Raw genomic sequence first — 9,746 nt, 5'->3', positions numbered from 1 at the left:
TAGGAAAGGGGGCGATTTGAGGGTTCCGCCGTGACCGCTCCCAACGGCGGAGACGCGCGCTCTGGACCAGAGCCGTTGCCCGCTGTCTCGTCACCCGAAGCCTCCTCCTGACGCCGTGCTAGTGCGAGGGTCTCCAGGGGAATTCGGGGCAGAAGTCGGGCCGGAGCATCCGGGCGGCCGTGGCGCGATGGCGCAGGATCGGCGCTTTGAGAACTGAGCGCATGTGGAGTTCGGAGGAAAAGGGCGCAGGTGGTTATTTTAATTAAAGCAGCTGTGTATAAGGAGCACTCAGACCTCTTTAAAGATTCAGTAGTTTAGGAACGAACCAGGGCTGTAGAAATGCCCGGCCTCCTGCACCTCCCGTCGGTTCTGAGCTCCGAGGGCGGGAGTGTGGACCCTGAGGGCTCGTTAATTATGCCCCACTGGCCTTTCACCCTGCGTGGTAACTACCAGGCTAGGTTTTCCCAACTCGAGCCAAACAGCAAGTTTCTGACTTGATTATCACTAAAAGAGAAAAATTTCGATCTTTTCTAATCAGAAGGGAGTAATTTTCTCTTTTTAAAAATATTCGTATGTACATTAAAAAACGGAAATGCACAGGATTTTATCAGTGGTACTCCTCGAGTAGTAGAGTTTTCATCTTTTTATGTATTTCTAAATTTTCTATAATTTACACACACTGCTCTGTACCAGTAAAGGAGTATTAACTCTACAGCTTCCAGTTTATCTGGGATTACTGCCTTGTGTTTACTGACTTTAAGACTATGGTATCTTTAGCAATCACTTGTCACTGCCTTTTCCTGAAGTGCTTACCTAGTGTTAGGTGCACTAGAATCTCACTAAAATAATAAATTTAGTTTATTTTCCCTGACTTGTTCTGTGCATGTATGTACATGGATATTCCTGGGGATATCCTATGACACTGATTATCCCCTAGGGTTGGCACAGCAGGGAGAGGAGGTAGGGATAAAAAAACTTTATTATTTCTGCATTGTTTAAATGTTTTGTATTGTATTGCTTTTGTAATTTAAAAAAAGTTAAACAATTTATATTAGTGGAGGTAGGTTAAGTGCTGTAGCAATTCACCCCAATAGAACAGTTGCATGTTTCTTGCTCACACAGTCCTGTGTAGCGGTTTCTAGTCAGACGATTCCTTTGGGCAGCTCTCTGCAAGCTGCAGCCTAAAATATTTCCATGTTGCGGTTTTCTTCCTTAGGCCCTCTGAGTTCTCCGCATTTAGCCAGTGGGTGGGGAAAGAAGAGAGGCAGTGCAGGAGGGATTTATGGGCCAGGCACTCAACGACGACATGGCTGCACTTAATTGCAAGGGAAGCTAGGGAATGTAGTTTAGTTCTGTGTCTAGAAGGAAAGGGAAGTGGCTTAGTGGAAAAGGAACAGCACTTACCGTAGTCTCTCTTCTGGTGACCAGATCTCTGCTCCACTCTTGATCCCACATGGAGAACACACTCTCCCCACCCCAAGGGGGACACTGTCAAGGTGCCTAGTGCAGCACAGAACATTTCTCAGGATTGCACAGTTCTCTCCATCAGGCCTGGCTGTGGTTCCTCGTGGTCCAGAGCCCTGTGGACTAAGAAGACAAACTAGTTGCTCTCCCCACTAAAATGCAGTGGTTAAATATGACCATGGTTTTTGTAACCATCTCCCTTTTGGAAAAGGGAGACACATGGCAGACACTGGTCTATAGCAGTTTTGAAGTGATGCTGGGGTGGAGGTGGGAGGAATTTCCCAACTAGACCCTGATTCTGCTATCTGGGAGGAATTCCCTTGTCCATTGTTCTTTTTCTTTCCTTTGAGACAGGATGTCACTCTGTTGTCCAGGTTGAAGTAGAGTGGCACGATCACAGCTCACTATAGCTTCAACCTCCGTGGCTCAAACGATCCTCCCACCTCAGCCTCCCCAGCAGCTGGGGCTACAAGCATGCACTGCCACACCTGACTACTTTTTTTTTTTTAAAGTAGAGACAGGGTCTCACTATGTTGCCCAGGCTGGTCTTGAACTCCTGGGCTCAAGTGATCCTTCTGCCTCGGCCCCACAAAGTGCTGGGATTGCAGATGTGAGCCACTGTGCCTGGCTTGTTTTCTGAGGCCCTTGATTCTACCCTTGGTCCTTTTCCTCCACGGTCTCATCTGATGTGGCTATGAGGATGCTGTCTTGGAAGGCTGCCATAGTTCACTCCTGGAGCATGGCAGTGGGGACCAGGCAGTCAGCCCTGAGCCCACCGTGTGCCCTTATTCTGTTCTTTGCTTGATACTTCTTAGGCTTCATCGTGTCCTCACGAGCCCAGCAGCTTCTGGTCTGCGTGTACCTCGTCAGCTCTGTGTGCTGGTGATGCCATTGTCATTCTTCCTGTGTCTACTGTTCAAGCCTGACTTTATTTTCTTTTGGTCTCCTGGGCAGCTGATACCCTGAGGTTGTGTGGAACAAAGGCTTGAGTGGGAAGGTAGCCATCCTAGGTCAGATCTTTGCTGAAAGGCCAAGACATGATGGTCCTTCGTCCCTCTCTGCAGCCTCTCAGGGCACTCAGGTTTCGCAGTGCTGCAGCCCCTGCTCTTCGTACTTTCTTTTCCTGTCCATTCCGCTTGCACACCAGCCAGTTCTCTAGTCCAATTCCGTGTGTTGGCTGCTAATGCGTATTCTTTGCAATAATTTCCTGTAGGGCTGCAGGATGAGTAAGCCTGTGGTCAGTTTTCTGCGTTATTACAGGTTGTTGCAGTTGAACCTGTTTGTCACTGCCTAACGTGAGTCTTGAGCTTTTCCCCTCCTGAATTTGTTTCTGTGCCCCATCAGTCACTCAGCAACATCCTACAGTGTCACTGAAGCATCCTGCTTCAAGGTACCCACATCAGTCAAGGTAGGCTGACAGAAGTGACCTCAGCTTCATGCACTAAATGTTTCTCTCTTGCTTACACAACAGTCCAGCCTGGTGTCCTGATCACCCTTTAGTGGGAGCAGCACAGGCTGCCAGGTGCCACCACCGTGGCCCCTCTCCTCAGCCTTCGGAGCCCTCCGCCTCCAGCATGAAGGGCTGTGCACGGGCTGTGACAGGACCAAGCCTGTGCATGCATGGTGTGCTTTCCAGACCAGAAATTGGTGCACGGCTGCCCGCGACTTCAGAGGCTGGAAATGTGGTCCAGCCATGTTCTTAGTGGCTCCAGGGAAGAAGCAGAAAGAGCTTGGGGAAAACTGCCAGACCACAGAAATAGAAAAATGAATATTTTAACATATAGAAAAATAACTTTTTACACAAATGATTTTAAGGGCCATCTGACCTCTGTTCAATGGGAGGATAGGTTGCACTTCAATTAGCTGCCCTGGACTCATGTCCTCGACGCGGACACGTGTGTGTATGTGTGTGTGTGTGTCAGTGTGTCCCTGACGATGTTTCTTCCTGCACCAGACCCTCCCTCATCCCTGTCTGTACCACCCTGCCATGGAGCAGGAGAGGCAGGAGAGGTAGGCATTAAAGCCGAGTACACTGAGGCAGAGGTAGGCATTGAAGCCGAGTACACTGAGGCAGAGGTAGGCATTGAAGCTGAGAACACCGAGGAACAGAGACGTTGGGCAGCTGGAGAGGTGGGACATCAGCTCGTGCACACTGGGGCCAGACTGACCCAGAAATTCTGAGTGCAGGCTGGTGCTTCCTCGTCAAGGTGGCTTATGTGTCCTGACAAGGCTTCCTTCCCTCCTTGGCTTCACACCATTGTTTCTGTGAACTCTTGATACTAGTGAGTCATGGTGTTATTTCTTTACTATGCACTCATCAGGAAATGCAAGCACATTCATATTCTGCCTGTAGGGACCAGCCCGCAGGGTCAGTGGGTCTCTCCCCGTGCGCGGAGACGAGTGTAGAAATAAAGACACAAGACAAAGAGATAAAAGACAGCTGGGCCTGGGGGACCACTACCACCAAGTCACGGAGACCAGTAGTGGCCCCAAATGCCAGGCTGCACTGATATTTACTGGATACAAGACAAAGGGGCAGAATAAGGAGAGTGGCCATAGGTAAGGCCACGTGGGTCACGTGTCCACTGGACAGGGGGCCCTTCCCTGCCTGGCAGCCAAGGCACAGAGAGGAGACAGAGAGAAACAACTTACATCGTTATTTCTGCTTATTAGAGACTTTTAGTACTTTCACTAATTTTGCTACTGCTATCTAGAAGGCAGAACCAGGTGTACCGGATGGAACCTGAAGGCGGACTAGGAGCGTGACCACTGAAGCACAGCATCACAGGGAGATGGTTAGGCCTCCGGATTACAGTGGGCGAGCCTGACTGATGTTGGGCCCTCCACAAGAGGTAGAGGAGTAGAGTCTTCTCTAAACTCCCCGGGAGAAAGGGAGACTCCCTTTCCCGGTCTGCTAAGTAGCAAGTGTTTTTCCTTGACACTGAGGCTACCGCTAGACCTCGGTCCACCTGGCAAAGAGCATCTTCCCAGATGCTGGCGTTACCGCTAGACCAAGGAGCCCTGTGGTGGTCCTGTCTGGGCATAACAGAAGGCTCGCACTCTTGTCTTCTGGTCACTCCTCACTATGTCCCCTCAGCTCCTATCTCTGTGTGGCCTGGTTTTTCCTAGGTTATGATTATAGAGCGAGTATTATTATAATATTGGAATAAAGAGTAATTGCTACAAACTAATGATTAATGATATTCATATATAATCATATCTAAGATCTATATCTGGTATAACCATTCTTGTTTTATATTTTATTATACTGGAACAGCTCGTGTCCTCGGTCTCTTGCCTTGGCACCTGGGTGGCTTGCCGCCCACACTGTCTTTATTTTGGAAATAATTCCAGTGATATCAGACGTTGGGTGTCAGGAGATAGTTTTTTGTTGTTTTTGCTTTTGTTTGTTTTTGAGACAGGGTCTTGCTCTGTCGTGCAGGCTGGAGTGCAGTGGCACAATCTTGGCTCACCACAACCTCCGCCTCCCGGGTTCAAGTGATTCTCCCGCCTCAGCCTTCCAAGTAGCTGGGACTACAGGCACGTGCCACCATGCCCAGCTAATTTTTGTATTTTTAGTAGAGATGGGGCTTCACTATGTTGGCCAGGCTGGTTCTTGAACTCCTGACCTCGTGATCCACCCGCCTCAGCCTCCCAAAGTGCTGGGAATACAGGCGTGAGCCACTGTGCCCGGTGTCTGCTTTTGTTTTTAAGACATGAAGGGGTCCTGTGCTTCAGGCATGGAAGAGGTCTTCAGGTCTTCGGATTGTCTTTCTCCTATGACCGTGGGCTCTCTGACCCCAAACCTTTCACCAAACCCGTTTTGATTGGACAGCTTTTTATATGTGTGCAGGCATACATGTGTGTGCACGTTTGGGTGCATGTGTGGGATTCTTTGTGTGCATGTGTGTATACAGGTGTGAGATTTTGTGTGTGTGCATGCATGTGTGTATGTGATCTCTTGCTTCACAACTGCCCATACCTTAACTTCTTCCTCGTAAGCTTCACTGCGCCATTCTTCCCAAGATCTCCTAGCACCATCTCAACCCTTGGGTCACCCTGGACTCTTGCTGTTGATTGCTTGTTCTAGTCTTACTTCAGGGTTCAGTCCCGATAGGACACAGATCACTGGGTAGACGTATGCAGGGAATTGTCATTTCGTTTCTACAGTTTTCATTTTGTAGGCACTTGTATTCGTTTGTTAATTCTGCTGTGACAAACTAATGCAGATTTGGTGGTTTAAAACAGCGCAAATGGATTATCTTACGGTTCTGGAGGTCACAAATCCAAAATGGGTCTCAAACTGCTAAAATCAGGGTGGCATTGGGGCTGGCTCCTTCCAGAGTCTTTGGGTGAAAACTCCTTTCTGTGCCTTTTCCAGCTTCTAGGGCCAGCACAGGCCTCAGGTCCTGGGTCCTTTTTCTGTCTTGAGAGCCGGTAACCACAGCAGGTTGAGTCCTTCTCACAGTGCATCATCATCCCAACTCTTCTCTCTCTAGCTTAGTTAAGGAAAGTATTTAAATTGAATATACCCAGAGAATCCAGGATAATCTCTCTTCTGAAGCCCATCTGATTAGTAACCTCAATTCCCTTGGCTGTGTAGCCTAATGTTTGTAGAGGTTCTGGGGATTAGCATGCAGACATCTTAGGGAGAGTGTTACTCTGTCACCACCGTGCCCTGGGGTATTTAGACTCCTCACCATTCAGCTCATAGGTACTATTTTATGTAATTGGTGCAAAAGGGCAACGCTGGGTGCTCTGTAATCATTTAGAAATGAGAGAAACAAGATGGCTTTCTGAGTGTTACCCTCTAAAATGGACACACTGTGGATTAGAGAAGCGATGTCTGTTTCTTCCACAGTTACTTGAAAGAAATTTTGGTGCAATGCCTAGAGGAAGCCACAGTTGATGTTTCAGCATTTGACATAACGTATCCACAACAGAATCTATGCTTCTCCCCTGCCAAACCTGTTCTTCCCCAGCTCAGTAAGTGGGGTCTCTTGTTGTTCAGGCCAGAAAGCTAGGAGCCACTCCTGATTCCTCAAATTCCTCTTCAGCAACCAACCCGTACTGGCTTCCATCGGTCCTAGCTCAGAAAAAACATGTAGTGTCCATTTGTTTAAACCCTGCTCTTAGGCTCCAGCACCAATGATCTTTTGAAAAATAGAAGTTTAAAATTTGTAAATATTTATTCCATTAAAGTTTTTGTTTACCCTTCTTGATATTTTTATACTTCTAAGCATTACTATTTTTGTTGTCTCAGCATCCACATCCTGTTTGGGCAAAAGCACCTGGATTTCCTCTGGGCTACCACCCTTCTCCCTCTGCTGGCCGGGACTCAGTGGAGAGGTCTCTGTCCCAGGCCTGACTTCTTGGCATCATTTCATCCTTCTGATTACATGATTAATTCAAACATGGAAAGTGTCTCAGACTGGCCCAGACTCATGAGAAATGTTCAAGGATCAATGGAAAGAGATGCTTTCTTCCCCAGCGCCCTGCAACGGTGGGAGGCCACACTCGGGTGCTGCCGCCCATCTTTTTGCCACTGCATAGGAACAGACAATGAGCAGCACCTAGACAGGTGGAGCTGAGGGTTGGGGAGACCAGGAGGCCGTCCTGACGGTGTCGGTGAAGCTGCTGTAGCCAGTCATGTGCTAACTGTTTAATTACACATTAAACTCCTTTTCTCTCCATTGGATTAGGTTGAGCTTGCTTTCTCTTCTGAGACATGAAGTAAACTTATTTTTCAATGTCATTTTTTAAAACATCTGCATTGTATTCCACTCAATGTAAGAACCGTTGCTACATTTCATATTATAGTCAATGTTATGATGGACAGCCTTGAAGAAATACATTTGGGAAGGGTAGAATGATTTACTTGTTATAAATTTATAAAAGTAGAATTTTTGATTGCCAGATAGTTAAGTTTATGTCAGTTTATTCTTTTACCAGCAGGGTATGTGGAAATGTTTCTGTGTGCGTGCGTTGATGACTTATTTATTTATTTATTTTTTTGAGACAAAGTTTCGCTTTTGTCACCCAGGCTAGAATGCAACAGCGCAATCTTGGCTCACTGCATACTAAGCCTCCCAGGTTAAAATGATGATACTCCTGCCTCAGCCTCCTGAGTAGCTGGGATTACAGGTGCCTGCCACCACGCCCGGCTAATTTTTGTATTTTTAGTAGAGAGGGGGTTTCACCATGTTGGTCAGGATGGTCTCAAACTCCTGACCTTGTGATCTGCCCACCTCGGCCTCCCAAAGTGCTGGGATTACAGATGTGAGCCACTGCGCCCGACATGACTGTTGCATTTAACAAGGCACAAATACATGTTAATTTTATTTGTTCTACGGTGTAGTTTAAGTCCATTCTTTCTTTGTTAACTTTCTGTTCTGATGACCTTTCTAGTGCTGTCAGTGGAGTATTGAAATTCCCCAGTATTATTGTGTTGCTATGTCATTTCTTAGGTCTAGTCATAATTGTTTTATGAAGTTGGGAGCTTCTGTGTTAGGTGTGTATATATTTAGGATTGTGATATTTTCCTATTGGACTAATCCTTTTATCATTGTATAATGTCCCTCTTTGTCTTTTTTTTTTTTTAAACTTGTTGCTTTCAAGTCTATTTGTTTTGTCCTATGTAAGAATAGCTTTTCCTGCTTGCTTTTTGTTTCCATTTGTGTGGAATATCTTTTTCCTCTCCTTTACCTTAAGTTTATGTGAGTTCTTATGTGTTACATGAGTCTCTTGAAGACACCAGATACTTGATTGGTGTATTTTTATCCATTCTGCCATTTTGTATCTTTCCAGTGGAGCACTTAGACCATTTACATTCAGCGTTAGTATTGAGCTGTGGGGTACTGCTCTATTCATTATGTTAGTTCCTGCCTAAATACCCTTTTTTCATTGTGTTATTGTTTAAGGGCCTGTGAGATTTACGTTTTAAGGAGGTTCTTTTTTGGTGTATTTCAAGGTTTTGTTTCAAGATTTAGAACTCCTTTTACCATTTCTTGTAGTGCTAGCTTGGTAGTGGCAAATTCTCTCAGCATTTGTCTAAAAAAGACTTTATCTTTCCTTCATTTGTGAAGCTTAATTTTGCTGGATACAAAATTCTTAGCTGACAATCATTTTGTTTAAGGAGGGTAAAGATATGACCCCGATCCCTACTGGCTTGTAAATTTTCTGCTGAGAAGTCAGCTGTTAATCTGATAGGTTTTCCTTTATAGATTACCTGATGCTTTTGTCTCACAGCTCTAAAGATTCTTTCATTCTTCCTGACTTTAGATAACCAGATGACTGTACCCAGGTCATAATCATTTTGTGATGAATTTCTCAGGAGTTCTTCGAGAGAATATCAGCTGCTGTGTTAGAAGGGGTATATAAGCTTTCCTTAAGTTGGCGAGGGGAGGCATTCTGGTTTCTCAGGTGATGAGCAGGGCCTTAGGGTTCCCAAGAGTTTATGTCTTTTGTGTTTGGCTACCAGGGTGGGTAGAGACAAACCATCAGATGGGGGCAGGGTTAGGTGGATCTGGGCTCAGAGTCTCCCTGGGCAGGGCTTGCTGCAGCTGCTGTGGGAGACGTGGGAGTGGCTCTTGGGCCAACGGAGTTATGTTCCAGAGGGGATTATGGCTGTGTCTGATGCATCACATAGGTTGCCAGGGAAGTGGGGGAAAGCCGGTAGTGAAAGGCCTCACCCAGCTCCCATGCAGTTTGTGAAGCTGGTCTTGCTCCCACAGTGCCCAGCTAACAGCACCAGGTTTAGATGCAGACAGCCTGTGTGTGGGACTCAGCCCTGCCCCAGGCCATAAGTTCTGCACTGAGAAAACGAGCATGGCTGGCTTTCAGGTCTTGCCCCTCCCCATCTGTCCACAGTGTTGGCAGCTCCTGTGCTCATATCTGTAGCACTTCCCTTTTACCCACTCCTGCTTCTGCTCAAGGAAGTTCATGCCCAGTCTAAATTATCACATAATTGAGTTGGAAGCTTCTTTCACCCTATGACCTCTCCCTAATTCCTCTGGCTGTCTTTTCTGAGGGAGGACCCCTATGAGATACAGTCAGGGATGGCTTCCCTGGACTGGAGCTGGAGACTAGGAGTGCCTACAAGGCTCTTCTCACTGCTGCTTCTACTTTTATATTTCGCTTGGCTGCCTAAATATGCTTCAGCTCTAGGTAAGGTTACATCCTTCTCCTGTGATATTGATTTTTAGATTCCCCAGTGGGGGTGTTTGTTTGGAGGTAGTTTTTCCCCCTCTCACATTTTGGGAACTCACAGTTTTTTGCCTGTC

The 9,746-nt window shown here is 46.7% G+C and overlaps 1 protein-coding gene across 35 annotated transcripts in view; it reads left to right on the top strand.

Moving 5' to 3' along the window:
• The first annotated feature begins 111 nt into the window (after window positions 1-111).
• The window catches only part of WDR27 (WD repeat domain 27), a 247,248-nt gene continuing 237,613 nt past the window's right edge, over window positions 112-9,746 (top strand). For all 35 annotated transcript variants that reach the window (XR_010158275.1, XR_010158287.1, XR_008548743.1 and 32 more), the window contains exon 1: window positions 112-249. The gene's annotated coding sequence lies outside the window, so the exon portion shown is untranslated. The remainder of the gene's footprint in view (window positions 250-9,746) is intronic.

The sequence above is a fragment of the Pan troglodytes genome, chromosome 5, assembly GCF_028858775.2.
Source record: "Pan troglodytes isolate AG18354 chromosome 5, NHGRI_mPanTro3-v2.0_pri, whole genome shotgun sequence".
Classification (NCBI taxonomy): domain Eukaryota; kingdom Metazoa; phylum Chordata; class Mammalia; order Primates; family Hominidae; genus Pan; species Pan troglodytes.
This window is presented reverse-complemented; position numbering and strand designations above follow the sequence as displayed.